Source organism: Bos indicus x Bos taurus, chromosome 2 (assembly GCF_003369695.1).
Source record: "Bos indicus x Bos taurus breed Angus x Brahman F1 hybrid chromosome 2, Bos_hybrid_MaternalHap_v2.0, whole genome shotgun sequence".
Lineage (NCBI taxonomy): Eukaryota > Metazoa > Chordata > Mammalia > Artiodactyla > Bovidae > Bos > Bos indicus x Bos taurus.
The window spans coordinates 94862841-94878611 of NC_040077.1; the positions used below are offsets into that span (position 1 = coordinate 94862841).

Here is a 15771-nt window from a genome sequence, read left to right on the forward strand (position 1 = left end):
TAGGTTTTTGCTCCTCTCATCATCTTTAAGCCTCCACTCACCATCATACCCTCAGTGAGGCTCTCCCTCACTGCTCTACTTGAAACTGCAAACCAGAACCCCCAACCTCACCTCCATCGTCTCCCATCTCCTTCCCTCATCCTTCCCATCTCCTTGTCTCCATGGATTTTTGCCACATCTAATTGCTACAGAACATGACACGTCCTAGATTTTGACTTAGTCTCGAGCCTTCAGACTTCTGGATAGTCACTTTTATGACACACTACCTGGTTTACTTGTTACTTCACTCCTATTTTACTTATTCTATTACTTAATACTTACTTATTGTGTCTTTATTCTGGCAACTTTTTTTTCTATTTCACTCTTGTCATATCCCCAAACCCAGTCCTAAAACAGTTCCTGTTACAAAGTACATATACAACTAAAATTGGGTTTTTAAAGTACAGTCTTATTCTTTGATCAGTACTGTTCTATTTGTGGAATTTGTGGAAATTGGCTCCCTGGTAGGAAACAAAACAAACATTTTCAGTGTTAGAGCCTTTGAAATTTTTAATTGCCACAGATACTGGAGAGGTCTTGGAATTTAGCTGGGGTTCATATCCAAAGCAGGCATCTCTAAAAGATGGCCCTCAAACTTCCAGATAGCCACACAGGTGGAACAAGAGTCTGACTTTAACATCTTTGATTGTAATTAGAATTTCAAGTACATCTTTATGATGGACTTTTCAGAAGAGAGTCAGCTAAGAGATTTTATATAGCAGACAACAAAGAAACATTCTCCAAAAGCTTCTCTAGACAGTATTTTCTATATGTACAGTGTTGTGCTTGTTATGACCAGTAATGACATCCATTTTCTCCTGTATTGCCAGTCACTGCCAATCCCTTCCTCCTTTCTGGCCCATCCACCATGTTTGAACAGCTCATAGACACACATTCTCATCTTTGACAATCCAGGTGAAAGCAGGGAAAGCCTGAATTTCTTTTCTCTGTTTTTTTTTTTTTAATGGAGAAATTATCATAGTTTCTGGTGAACATAATTTACCTAGTGCCCATATTTCTGGGCAAATATTCACTGATAACATGGTTCCGATTATTTGAGAAATAATTCCCTTCAAATGATCTGAAATCAGTCTTTATAAATTAGATCTTTATATGTAGTTTTGCTTTCTGAAGTTAAGGAGCTTGAATTTCCCATGTAGGAGGCCTTCAAACAGAACACAAATATTCACAAGGCAAATTAATCATGTACAAAGTCGTGATAGTTACTTTCCTTGATCAGCACCTAGTAGAGAGTAACAAATAGCTAGCTAGTAATTGGATGATACTCTTTCTTGTAATGTAGCCTGAGACTACATTGCTCTTTAAATAATCAGTGACACAATGCGGGCTATTATTAAACTTACAGTTGACTATATTATCTCAGGCCTTTCCACACTATTTACTGTGAACCTGGGCCTATAATTACAGGATTTACATTTAATCTTTTAAAATTTAGTCTTTATTAATTGCCCCACCATTCCAGACTGCAGCATCTTAGAGATTTAAGACTCTATTTTGACATATTATTTATGCCTTTTGGTATCACGTCACACACATTTGTGAAGTATGCTTTCTACTATTTTATTCAAATCTTTGATGAACACAATGGTGTACACAGGAACAAAGATAAAGCCTTCACATAGATTTTACTCATTAGTGAGGTTCACACTGGTATTCTTTGTGTTGATAGACACTTGACTAGGAGACCAAAGGTGTATGAAGTATATAAAATGGAATCATTTAGTTTAACACAATAGCTTGAGATACTCTTATTGTGTTTCAAAGGACAAATCATTCCTTGCATTTCTGTATCCTGCTGTCATTCTTTAAGACAGAATTCTTGGTTCAGTTATTTTAAGAATTAAATTTCAAAGTTTCCTTTTTATTTCTTTATTTTGTGTTTCAAAAATGCCTTTTTATTTCTATACTATTTTCCTTAAGTTTATTTCTAATTTACTTACCATATCTTCCAGATGGTCAAGCTGGATTTAGAAAAGGCAGAGGAACCAGAGATCAAATTGCCAACATCCGTTGGATCACTGAAAAAGCAAGAGAGTTCCAGAAAAACATCTATTGCTTTATTGACTATGCCAAAACGTTTGACTGTGTGGATCACAACAAACTGTGGAAAATTCTTCAAAAGATGGGAATACCAGACCACCTGACCTGCCTCCTGAGAAATCTGTATGCAGGTCAACAAGCAACAGTAGAACTGGACATGGAACAACTGGGAAAGGAGTACGTCAAGGCTGTATATTGTCACCCTGCTTATTTAACTTATATACAGAGTACATCATGAGAAATGCCAGGCTGGATGAAGCACAAGCTAGGATGAAGATTGAGGGGAGAAATATCAATAACGTCAGATATGGAGATGATACCACCCTTATGGCAGAAAGTGAAGAAGAACTAAAGAGCTTTTTGATGAAAGTGAAAGAGGAGGGTGAAAAAGGTGGCTTAAAACTCAACAATTCAGAAAACTAAGATCATGGCATCTGGTCTCATCCCTTCATGGCAAATAGATGGGGAAGCAATGGAAACAGTGAGAGACTTTATTTTCTTGGGCTCCAAAATCACTGCAGATGGTGACTGTAGCCGTGAAATTAAAAGATGCTTGCTCCTTGGAAGGAAAGTTATGACCAACCTAGATAGCATATTCAAAAGCAGAGACATTACTTTGCCAGCAAAGGTCTGTCTAGTCAAAGCTATGGTTTTTCCAGTAGTCATGTATGGATGTGAGAGTTGGACTCTAAAGAAAGCTGAGCACTGAAGAATTGATGCTTTTGAGCTGTGGTGTTGGAGAAGACTCTTGAGAGTCCATTGGATTACAAGGAGATCCAACCAGCCCATCCTAAAGGAAATCAGTCCTGAGTGTTCATTGAAAGGATTGGTGCTGAAGCTGAAGTTCCAATATTTTGGCCACGTGATGTGAAGAACTGACTCATCTGAAAAGACCCTGATGCTGAGAAAAATTGGAGGCAGGAGAAGGGGATGACAGAGCATGAGATGGCATCACCGACTCGATGGACGTGAGTTTGAGCAAGCTCCAGGAGTTGGTGATGGACAGGGAGGCCCGGCATGCTGCAGTCCATGGGGTCGCAAAGAGTCAGACATGTCGGACATGATTGAGTGACTGAACTGAACTGAACTGACATCACGAAAAAGATAAAAAAGATCAACATTGTTTTTAACATTAAATTATTTTTAAAAGTGTTGTTAAGCTTCTTTCAATGAATTATTATAGAATTTTTAAATGCTCCTTATCTATCATATTTTTATATTATGAAGCACATCTCATTATGTATATATGGGCATATATATGATGAAGCTATATTAAATGCTCAATAAATTTATTGACAGCATTTTTAATACATATTTATTAGCATATATTTATACATTAGTTTACTGAGCATCTACAAGATACCAATTATTGTGCCTGCAAACAAAGATCTTCCCTCGGGGGTCCTTCCTATTGAGGGTCAGGAATTCTGTCTTCTAAAGGAATGACAACAGGATACAGGGACTCCAAGAATGATCTGCCTTTGAGACACAATAAGATGGTAAACAGTTTCCAACCAACGTAATAAACCTTCGAGAAAGATGCTGCTAGAGAAGGTATACAGATTTCTATAGAAGCAGGTAAGACACACAAGAGGCACACAGAATACCTCACTGAAAATGCTTAAGCAAATTTCAAGGAATAAAATAAATTAAAACCTAAAACAATCTAACTATCCATGTGGTTTTTGTTATGCTTAACCACTCAAATCTCCCCATTACCTTCACATGGAATCACAGGATTTCTCCATTTAAGGACTATTTCCAGATTAGAAACAATGCAGTAAAAACTTTGCAAAATTTTTTTCTATAAAAGCAAAGTGTAATGCTACTGATGTGTCTCTGCTGTTAGTATTTATCCACATACATGGTTCCTACCTTCTGTCTCTATGGAGAGCATTAATGGATTTGTGGGTCCTCCACAGTTCATTCCTAACACTGAATATGGTCTAGAGAAGCAAGAAATAGAGAAGATAAGTCTTTGATTTGAATTAAATCCATATTCCTAAAAATTCATAATAACACGATAATGATATTTCAAAAATTTTTCTTTTTCAAAAAGTGGCGAGTGTTTGTATGCTCAAAGTGCAATCACATCATCTCAGTTTTACATGAGACACTTTTCTTTAAAGATATACAAACATGAGTAAAATTTTTAGGTTTTAAAAATAAGTCACAATAGTCTTTTGCCTGAGTTTCGTTGCTGCCCAGAACATCTTCCCCAAAGGCATCTGCAAAAAGCAGCTGGATTATTTTATTTCTCTTGGCTCAAGAAATCTTTCACTTGTACCTTCTACTGAAAGTTTCTTATCTTTCCATTTCATGTGCACTGAGATTCATCATTTCTCTTTGCATTCACCGAGTCTCTTTGAGTTAATAATCATCAGCTCAGTTCTCATACAGGATTTTCTTACCAAACTTAGCTGCTTCCTGAACTGCACCCTAAGAGCCAGTCCTGACCTGACCCAGATTGGCCCAGGTTCCTGGGGCACCATGTACCAGTCAACAGGTCTGGATGGGAGATTAGATTTCATTATTCTACCTTGATAGGCAGCTGTGGCTATACTCTGTGACCTTCTCTCCTCCCTATAAATAATCTGAAGAGGGACTGGGCACTGGGGAACGTTCTTCCATAGAATAGCCTACAAGAGAAAGAGGGTGGGGCAGGGGAAAAAAGTGAGCTACAGACTTGAAGTCACATTCTCTGGTTGGGTACCTTCTCTTGGTGGCCCTTCTGAGTGACTCGTGCCTATCTACCTCTTCATTCAAATATTCGAACAATTTCTACATGCCTAGCATAGGTCACAGTGAATCAGTGAAATCTATATCATTAATATCAATGTTATCATATGATACATACCATCCTGCAATTGATAAGCATTAAAAGTTAGCAAATATGGATGTATCATGATGTATCCAGAGAACAGGTATCATGACTTATTTAGTCACTTGCAATGGAAGGATATTAGGCTGTTTCCAGCTTTTCAGAATTAATCAGCAGTGTTGCAATGAACAAAGTGGTTCATACCTCCTTGTGCATATAAGTGCAAGTTCCAGGTTTTAAGATTTTTCCCCCAGATTTTTAAAATTTTATTTTATTTTTAAACTTTACAAATTGTATTAGTTTTGCCAAATATCAAAATGAATCCACCACAGGTATACATGTGTTCCCCATCCTGAACCCTCCTCCCTCCTCCCTCCCCATACCATCCCTCTGGGTCATCCCAGTGCACCAGCCCCAAGCATCTAGTATCGTGCATCGAACCTGGACTGGTGACTCGTTTCACATATGATATTATACATGTTTCAATGTCATTCTCCCAAATCTTCCCCCAGATTTTAAGTTTAATAGATAATAGCCATTTGTCCCTTTTGGGCACACACACACACATATGAATATTTGAATAGTTGTATGTGTAGTATAAGGTCTGCAAGATATACCCCAAATTGATAACCTCAAACTAGCACTCCAGTACTCTTGCCTGGAAAATCCCATGGACGGAGGAGCCTGGCAGGCTGCAGTCCATGGGGTTGCTAGGAGTCGGACACGACTGAGCGACTTCACTTTCACTTTTCACTTTCACGCGTTGGAGAAGGAAATGGCAACCCACTCCAGTGTTCTTGCCTGGAGAATCCCAAGGACGGGGGAGCCTGGTGGGCTGCCGTCTCTGGGGTCGCACAGAGTCAGACACGACTGAAGCGACTTAGCAGTAACAGCAGCAAAAAACTAGGGACCAGATTTGAGCTGGGAATTGTGGCTGAAAAGGACTTTACCCTTATCTGTAATTTTAACTGTTTTAAAATATAAGGCAAACAGATCCAAGTCTTGTTTGTATAATTTTAAATGTTTTCAGTGCAGGAATAGAGGCGCAGACGTAGAGAATGGATGTGTGGACACAGTGGGGGAGTGGGCGAGATGACCTGGGAGAGTAGGATTGATACATATACACTGCAAAGTGAGTGTTAGTGTTCGGTCATGTCAGACTCTTTGCGACCCCGTGGATTGTAGTCCACCAGGCTTCTCTGTCCATGGAATTCTCCAGACAAAAATACTGGCGTGGGTTGCCATTCCCTTCTTCAGATATATACACTACCACGTGTAAAGCAGATAGCTAGTGAGAAGCTGCCGTATAGCACAGAGAGCTCGGCTCAGTGCTCTGAGATGATCTGGAGGGGTGAGACGGGGGCAGGGGTGGGAGGGAGGCTTTAAAGGGAGGAGATTTATGCATACATATAACTGATTTACTCCACTGTACAGCAGAAACTAACAAAACATTGTAAAGCAATTATGTGCCAATTAAAAAACGATAAAAATTTAAAAAGTGAAACATACTGCTTTGTGAAAATGACTTTTCTTCCTCTTTTATTCAGAGCAGAAAGTGGAGCAGCTCTTCGTTTGTCCCCCCATGCATAATTCCAGCTCTCTGCAGGCCCTCCAGCCAGCCTTGTTGGGTGTGCCTTGAGGTAGTGTGAGCGGCTCAGCTGCCTGAGCTGCTGACGAACACACACAGACCTGAAAGACCACCACCCAGAGGCAGCTGCGCAGCCATTCCTTGTGGGCACAAGGCCCTCTCCACTCGCACTTCTACCCAAAACAACTGCATTATGGGAACTCTAATTTCTCTTTGATTGAAAAACATCACAGATGATCATATTTTGAAGACCTTCCTTAGGGTCTGACTGTACTGATTACGATGATGAAAGGAACGCCTAGAAGTGGAGTTACACATGGGAGGGCACATCAACAACTGATTGAAAACACGATAAAGTAGTTGCAGAATGTACGCTTAAAAAACAAGAAGCACTTCTAATCCCTTTGATGAAAAGTATTTCACTGGGATTTTGCTTTTTTAAGTTTCCTCTCTCTTATGTTTCTTTCACTTTCCTCTCTCAACTCTTCCCTTTGAAAATTCCTGAACATTTTCTTTATGTACAGATGAACTAATTTTCCCCCTTCCCCGACTTTTAAATTATAATACACAGAATCTTAGAATACTGAGTTGTCAAACTAAGGAATTGTGGGCAGAAGAAAGCCTTGTCTGTATGTAAGCTTTATTTTGAAGTTTTGGGAGGAGACTTATTATCTATGGACACTGGAGTAATTTAAAGATATCAAAATTGAATAGGCAGAGTCCTCTCAAATTTAAACTTTACTGAGACAGTGAGCAAGACAGTTGTACATCACAGATAGCATGTGTTGGGGTTGGAACTGACCACTCTTTAGGGGACAACAGGTAAGAGAAAATTCATGTTCCTCAGCTACATGTAAATGAGGATAGGTTTGTATCTCCTTAAGGATGTCACTATGCAGTCTTCTAAAAATGCTGCAAACGGGCAATACAAATTATACTGTAATTAATTGCATGTACCACTGTTGCCATTAATTCATAGTTCTTAATGGATAGAAAAGTTATGATGTACTTGATCCTTGTGAACATCAGATTAACCTGATCTATCGTCTTCAGGAAAAGCTATGCAATTAAGTGTATTAAATAGGCCAAAGATAGATATGCAGTTTTGTATTTTGAGGGTATTACAGGTCTTCCTAACATATTTAGTTTGATCCTTCTGATACAAATGCCACTTTATTCTCTTGGGGTAAAAGCTGAGAATATTTGAGTTGAATTAAAAGAAATTTGAAGATTTGAAAAGTGAATGAAATGATAAGTTTAAAATATCTTTCTTAATTAAAACTGAAAATCGTGAAGCAGATAATTTTTTCAAGAAAATTAAATTATCAAAGTTAACTGAAGAAAGTATGAAGAAGTATGAAGAGATTATTAAGCCTGAAGAAACAGAAAAATTTATCTAATATTATAAAGATTCCAATGTCCTAGGGCTTTCTTGAACTTTGTCTATTTAACTCTTAAACTGTGAACTGAAAATTTTATCTAAATATTATAAAGTTTCCCATGTCCTAAGCTTTTACTCTTGAACTTGGTCTAAAGAATAAATGGTCCTTATGTTAGATAAATTGTTAAGATGAATAATAAGTAGTTGCTTATGTGTAGCTGCTGCTGCTGCTGCTAAGTCGCTTCAGTCGTGTCCGACTCTGTGCGACCCCATAGACGGAAGCCCACCAGGCTCCCCTGTCCCTGGGATTCTCCAGGCAAGAACACTGGAGTGGGTTGCCATTTCCTTCTCCAATGCATGAAAGTGAAAAGTGAAAGTGAAGTCGCTCAGTCGTGTCCAACTCCTAGTGACCCCATGGACTGCAGCCACATGTGTAGCTACCAAATCTCAAATGCTCAAAACCAACAAAAATCATATTGAGTGAGAAAGAGAGCCTATTCTGATTCATAAATAATGCAGTTCTAAATAAAAAATGAGCAAATAAAATCTAAAGTGTAGTTAGAGAATAATTCACTATGAACAAGTTTAGCTTTTAGTCCCCACAATCCCAGGAATATTTACTATCAGGGACGCTATTGGTGCAGTGCTTCCAAGAAGAGAAAACATGGAATATAAAACAAATAAATTCAAAATCAATTCTGACTGCATCCCCCCAAAAAACTTCTTAAAAAAGAAAAAGAAAATGACTTTCCCCATACTAGAAAGAATCTCAAACAGACAACTAACACCATAGTATTTAATGAAGAAATGCTAGAAAAAAGCCCCATTAAAGCTGATCCAACTTAAGATCAATGATACAAGCCTCATCATTTCTTGCATTACTCAATTTTGTTGTAAAAGATCTGGAGCCTCTCAGGACTGAAGACATGAAAGAGAAATGAGAGGTTTAGATACTAGAAAGAAAGAGACTGAAACAAACCTTTTGATTGCCTACCTAGAAGCAAGAGGTTCAAGCTAAACCAATATTTAAAATTACTAAGGGTTTATAAAGGCTTTTCTTTACAAGATAATGATTCAGAAATCCATAACCATAATCGATCTAATTACAAAAAAGGTAAAATTAGAAAAACCTTTATTCACAATAGCAACAAATGTGTGATACCCAGGGTGTCCCCAAGGAGAGACACAGAATGATAAGAAGTAAGCTACATATAACCTTTTACTGAGAGCTAGAAAGAGAGCTGAAAAAAGTAGAGACCTAAATACCACAAAGATGACAGATATTCCCACAACAACATATAGGTTTAATGCAAGCCTAAATGAAATACTAACAGACTAATCTGGCACCTTACAAATGATTTTAAAGTTTTCCTAGAAGAATAGTTGTTTAATAACAGTACTGACTCAATGGACATGAGTTTGAGCAAGCTCTGAGAGGTGGTGAAGGACAGGGAAGCCTGGCATGTTGCAGTCTGTGGGGTTGAAAAGAGTCAGACATGACTGAGTGACTGAACAACATCACCACTTTAAAAATAAGAGTGATGCCATCAAGATGGTGGAAAAGGAAGCCCTGGATCCTCCCTCCCATCAAGATACACTGATTGAACAACAATACAAGAACAATTCAGCTTCTGCCTGGAGAAGAAAGGAAAGGTCTGGACCATAGTCCACCATTCTGATTTTTTCTGTCTAACGCAGTGGCTTCTGTCTAACCTGTCTCATCACACTCCAGATGCCTTCAGTTCAGTCTCTCAGTCATGTCCGACTCTTTGTGATGCCATGGACTGCAGCATGCCAGGCCACCCTGTCCATCACCAACTCCCAGAGTTTACTCAAACACATGTCCATTGAGTCAGTGATGCCATCCTTCATCCTCTGTCATCCCCTTCTCCTCCTATCTTCAGTCTTTCCCAGCATCAGGGTCTTGTCCAGTGAGTCAGTTCTTCTCATAAGGTGGCCAAAGTACTGGAATTTCAGCTTCAGCATCAGTCCTTCCAATGGGGATTCAGGACTGATTTCCTTTGGGATAGACTGGTTGGATCTCCTTGCAGTCCAAGGGACTCTCAAGAGTCTTCTCCAACACCACAGTTCAAAAGCATCAATTCTTTGGCATTCAGCTTTCTTTATAGTCCACCTCTCACATCCATACATGACTACTGGAAAAACCATAGCTTTGACTAGACGGACCTTTGTTGACAAAGTAATGTCTCTGCTTTTTAATATGCTGTCTAGGTTGGTCATAATTTTCCTTCCAAGGAGTAAGCATCTATTAATTTCATGGCTGCAGTCACCATCTGCAGTGATTTTGGAGCTCAAAAAAATAAAGTCAGCCACTGTTTCCACTGTTTCCCCATCTATTTGCCATGAAGTGATAGGACCGGATGCCATGATCTTCGTTTTCTGAATGTTGAGTTTTAAGCCACCTTTTTCACTCTCCTCTTTTAGTTACATCAAGAGGCTCTTGAGTTTGCCTTCACTTTCTGCCATAAGGGTGGTGTCATCTGCATGTCTGAGATTATTGATATTTCTCCCGGCAATCTTCATTCCAGCTTGTGCTTCATCTGGTCTAGCATTTCTCTTAATGTACTCTGCATATAAGTTAAATAAGCAGGGTGACAATATACAGCCTTGACATACTCCTTTCCCAATTTGGAACCAGTCTGTTGTTCTATGTCCAGTTCTAACTGTTGCTTCCTGACCTGCATACAGATTTCTCAAGAGGCAGATCAGGTGGTCTGATATTCCCACCTCTTGAAGAATTTTCCACAGTTTGTTGTGATCCACACAGTCAAAGGTTTTGGCATAGTCAATAAAGCAGAAGTAGATGTTTTTCTGGAACTCTCTTGCTTTTTCCATGATTCAACGGATGCTGGCAATTTGATCTCTGGTTCCTCTGCCTTTTCTAAATCCAGCTTGAACATCTGGAAGTTCACAGTTCACCTACTGTTGAAGCCTGGCTTGGAGAACTTTGAGCATTACTTTGCTAGCGTGTGAGATGAGTGCAATTGTGCAGTAGTTTGAGCATTCTTTGGCTTTGCCTTTCTTTGGGATTGGAATGAAAACTGATCTTTTCCAGTCCTATGGCCACTGCTGAGTTTTCCAAATTTGCTGGCATATTGAGTGCAGCACTTTCACACCATCATCTCTTAGGATTTGAAATGGCTCAACTGGAATTCCATCACCTCCACTAGCTTTGTTCATAGTGATGCTTCCTAAGGCCCACTTGACTTCGCATTCTAGGATGTCTGGCTCTAGGTGAGTGATCATCATGATTATCTGGGTCATAAAGATCTTTTTAGTATAGTTCCTCTGTGTATTCTTGCCACCTCTTCTTAATATCTTCTGCTTCTGTTAGATCCATACCACGTCTGTCCTTTATTGTGCCCATCTTTGCATGAAATGTTCCCTTGGTATATCTCATTTTCTTGAAGAGATCTCTAGTCTTTCCCATTCTATTGTTTTCCTCTATTTCTTTGCATTGATCACTGAGGAAGGCTTTCTTATCTCTCCTTGCTACTCTTTGGAACTCTGCATTCAAATGGGTATATCTTTCCTTTTCTCCTTTGCCTTTCGCTTCTCTTCTTTTCATACCTGTTTGTAAGGCCTCCTCAGACAACCATTTTGCCTTTTTGCATTTCTTTTTCTTGGGGATGGTCTTGATCCCTGCCTCCTGTACAATGTCATGAACCCCCATCCATAGTTCTTCAGGCACTCTGTCTATCAGATCTAATCCCTTGAATCTATTTGTCACTTCCACTGTATAATCATCAGGGATTTGATTTAGGTCATACCTGAATGGCCTAGTGGTTTTCCCTACTTTCTTCAATTTAAGTCTGAATTTGGCAATAAGGAATTCATGATCTGAGCCACAGTCAGCTCCCAGTCTTGTTTCTGATGCCTGTATAGAGCTTCTCCATCTTTGGCTTCAAAGAATTATAATCAAAATGATTTCAGTATTGACCATCTGGTGATGTCCATGTGTAGAGTCTTCTCTTGTGTTGTTGAAAGAGGGTGTTTGCTATGACCAGTGCGTTCTCTTTGCAAAATTCTGTTAGCCTTTGCCCTGCTTCGTTTTGTACTCCAAGGCCAAATTTGTCTGTTACTCCAGGTATTTCTTGACTTCCTACTTTTTCATTCTAGATGCCTTGGGACCACTGAAAACAAAGACAGCAGTTTGAACTAACACAAAGGTCAAAGAAAAAATGTCAACAGACACACAGACACATAGATAGACACACACACACACACGCACGACCTAGCACACTAACAAAAACTACAAATAACCTAATTTTTAAAATGAACAGAATTTCTACGAATAGACAATTTTCCAAAGAAGACATACAAATGGCCAACAGGAACATGAGAAGACACTCATCAGGAACTTGCAAATTAAAACCACATGGGATATCACTTCATCCCTATTAGAACTGCTGCTACTGCTGCTGCTAAGTCGCTTCAGTCGTGTCCGACTCTCAGCGACCCCATGGACTTCAGCCCACCAGGCTCCTCCGTCCATGGGATTTTCCAGGCAAGAGTACTGGAGTGGGGTGCCATCACCTTCTCCTATCAAAAACACAAGAAGTAACAAGTGTTGGTGAAAAGGAAACCATTGTTCACTATTGATGGGAATGTAGATTGATGCTGCCACTATGGAAAACAGTTTGGAGATTCCTCAAAAAATCAGAGATAGAACTAATATATGATCCATACAGTCCATTTCTGAATATTTATCCAAAGGAAACAAGAACAGTAACTCGAAAAGATATTCTCACACCCATGCTCACTGCAGCATTGTTTACAATAGCCAAGGCATGGACGCAACCTAAATGTCCACTGATGGATGAACAGATAAGGAAAATGTGATGTATCTATATCTATCTGTGTATATATAAAATATATAAATGAACCATAAGAAGGAGGAAATTTTGCCACTTGCAATAACATTGATGGACCTTGAAGGTATTATGTTATTTGAAATAGTTTAGACAGAGGAACAGTAATACTGCATGATCTAACTGGTATGTGGAGTCTTAAAAAAAAAAAAAAAAAACCCAGCAAAAAACACCCCAAACCGAAAAACTGAGCACATAGATACAAAAATAGACCAGTGATTGCTGAAGCAGGGTGTCAGAGGCAGACAAAATGGATGAAGGTGATCCGAAGATGCAAACTTCCAGTTAAAAAATAAATTAGCTCTGATACAGCATGGTGACTATAGTTAGTAACATAGTTAGTTGTATATTCAAAAGTTGCTAAGAGAGTTGATCTTAAATATTCTTATTGAAAGAAAAACTTTGTAACTATGTGTGGTGGAGGTCATTGACTAGAATAATGGTGAGCATGTCACAGTTGTACATACATTGAATTATTATGTTGTACATCTGCAACTAATGTAATATTATATCAATTTTATCTCAGTAGGAAAAACAAGCAAACAAAAATGAAAACTATCAACTTTGGGTTACTTTGTGAATTATCCCATGTGAGTTAAATTGATGGTGTGAAAGATCATAATGAATACATTTTGAATTGAAGAAAAAGAAAAACTTTGTTCTATAATATGCTAATGGTATCATAAAGCTAGAATGATTAAAAAATATTCTTGTGTTAAAAATAAAATTAAAAGCAATTGAGCCAAATAGATGGCAATAAAACACATTCTTTAAAATGGTGAAAATTATAATATATACTAAAGAAACCACTACATAGAATTTAAAAAAGGAAAAGATTCATTTGAAGTGAGAGAAAACTGGTTATTTAAATGCAAAGTAAGAGTAAGGGAATACCCTCACTTTTTAACATGTATCAAAATAACAGCCAGGTATATTTAAACTTTAAATGTTAAAAAACAATCAAATAGTGTTAAAACAAATACACCTAAAAAGTCATTTGATTTCTTAATGGTAAAAACTTTCCTAGTATAAAGCTGTGTAAAAAGTCAGGAATGTTAAGATTGAGAGCACTTTCATAAGAATTAAAAATGTCTATATAAGAAGTCACATTATAAATAAGATTAAAGAAAATAACTATAAAGAAAGGTTCTGCACAGTTAAATTTAACATTTAAAAAGTTAAAATCCATTAATAAATCAAGCTGATGCATCAGTACAAATGAGCAGCAGACACCAACAGAAAGGAAATATAACTACCTTCTAAACTATGTGGGGAAAAGGAAGTTTCATTTCACCCTTAATCAGAGAAATAGAAATTATGGCAAATAAACTATATCCTCCTCCTAAACTTAACAAATTTAAAATGTTAATAGTCAATATTAACAAAGATTCAGAGAGTTACTTGAACTCACTAGGAGTGTAATTTGGTATATCCTTTCTAAATAGCAATTTTGTATGAAGAATCTTTAAAATGTTCCCACTTCTCATTTAGTTTCCACTTTACAAAATATACACTCATGAAATAAGCGGGGAGCCATGTACAAAGATCAAGTTACGAAGATTTCAGTAGTAAATTTTGAAATTATAGCAAAAGTTAGAAATAACCCAAATATCCAACAACAGAGGATGGGTTAGATAAATATTGAATTTTTACATTTAAGTAAAAAGTATACAACCATTAAGATGTTCTTGAAGAATTGTAACAGCAATGAGAAAATACCCACAATATAACTTACAGTTATAGAACTACATAATCAATACATTTTGCAGTATGATGTAAACTATATTTGAAATATTTGCAGAGAAAATAACAAACCAAAAATATTAACAATAGTTAGAGATTGATTGCAATTTTAATTATGCTCTTTGCTTGTCTCTGAATTTTCCAAACTTTACAATAAATATGTAGCACTTTATGACTGGATATAAGCTATTTTAAGAAATATGTTCCTAATGGTGGATTAGAAGAAGGAAAACCTACTGACCTAGTTCTTAGCTGTGTTGATAATTTTGAAGCTCAAATGACAATAAAAACAGCTTGTAATGAGCTTCAAAAAAGAAATACACTCCTAGATTTTTCCTTGATCATATTAGCACCTTGAAAATATTCCCCAAATTAAGGAATGGCCCATGGCAGTTCACCACATCAATGCCAGTCCAGATTAATTGTGCTTTGGTTGTTCTTTTCCTCTTTGGTCTCACCTGGTGATGTGGGTTGCTGCCATTGGTTTGCTGAGCCCGAGATAGTCTTTGAGGCATTTGTTTGAAGGTCTCTGTGGCTGGTGTTTCTACTGGTTCAGTTGTACGCTCATACATTGGTACTTCAGATCTATTACACTGAATGGAGAGCCTGCTATAAAAGTAGAATTTTATGAGAGGTTTAATAATTTTTAACCATCAGGTGTGACATTGAGGAGAATCTTGTTAGAAAATGTTGTCAGTTATTCAATCTAATTAAAAAAAATAAGAACAAAGTAGTTCAGCTTTTTCTCTGTGCCCTCTCTCTTTCAACTGCTTAGTTGATATAGAGCTAATTAACCAACAAGAGGAACAAAACGTCCATTCCTATCCCTCCTGATAATCTAGAAATGAGAATGTAAAGAAGTTCAGGAATGACTACAGAAAATCTCCCAGGTCATCCTGTCCAGGTCAGATACTAAGGGTAAGTGCAGATGTGTATTTATTACCAACATAGCTAAAAGAGCATAGCGTAGACTAGTTTAAGGTCAGGCATATTTCATTTTATACAACTGCATTTAATTTCTTTTCCTTATTCAAAAACTATTTAAAGCATCTTACCATCTTGAGTTATTGCAGACAAAAAAGACTTAAAAAAAAAAACCAAAACAGAGAACTCCCTGCTCACAGAGAATTTACATCTAATGAACAGACAAATACAATCATTTATGACATAGTACACTTATTTTTACAGAATCCAATAAGAGTATAAGAAAATAAGTGATTACTCTGTGGTACACTTCACTTATGTG

The 15771-nt window shown here is 37.6% G+C and overlaps 1 protein-coding gene across 1 annotated transcript in view; it reads right to left on the reverse strand.

The window, feature by feature from the left end:
* The window catches only part of DYTN (dystrotelin), a 69824-nt gene that overhangs the window by 12808 nt on the left and 41245 nt on the right, over window positions 1-15771 (reverse strand). The gene's annotated exons all lie outside the window — the stretch shown is intronic.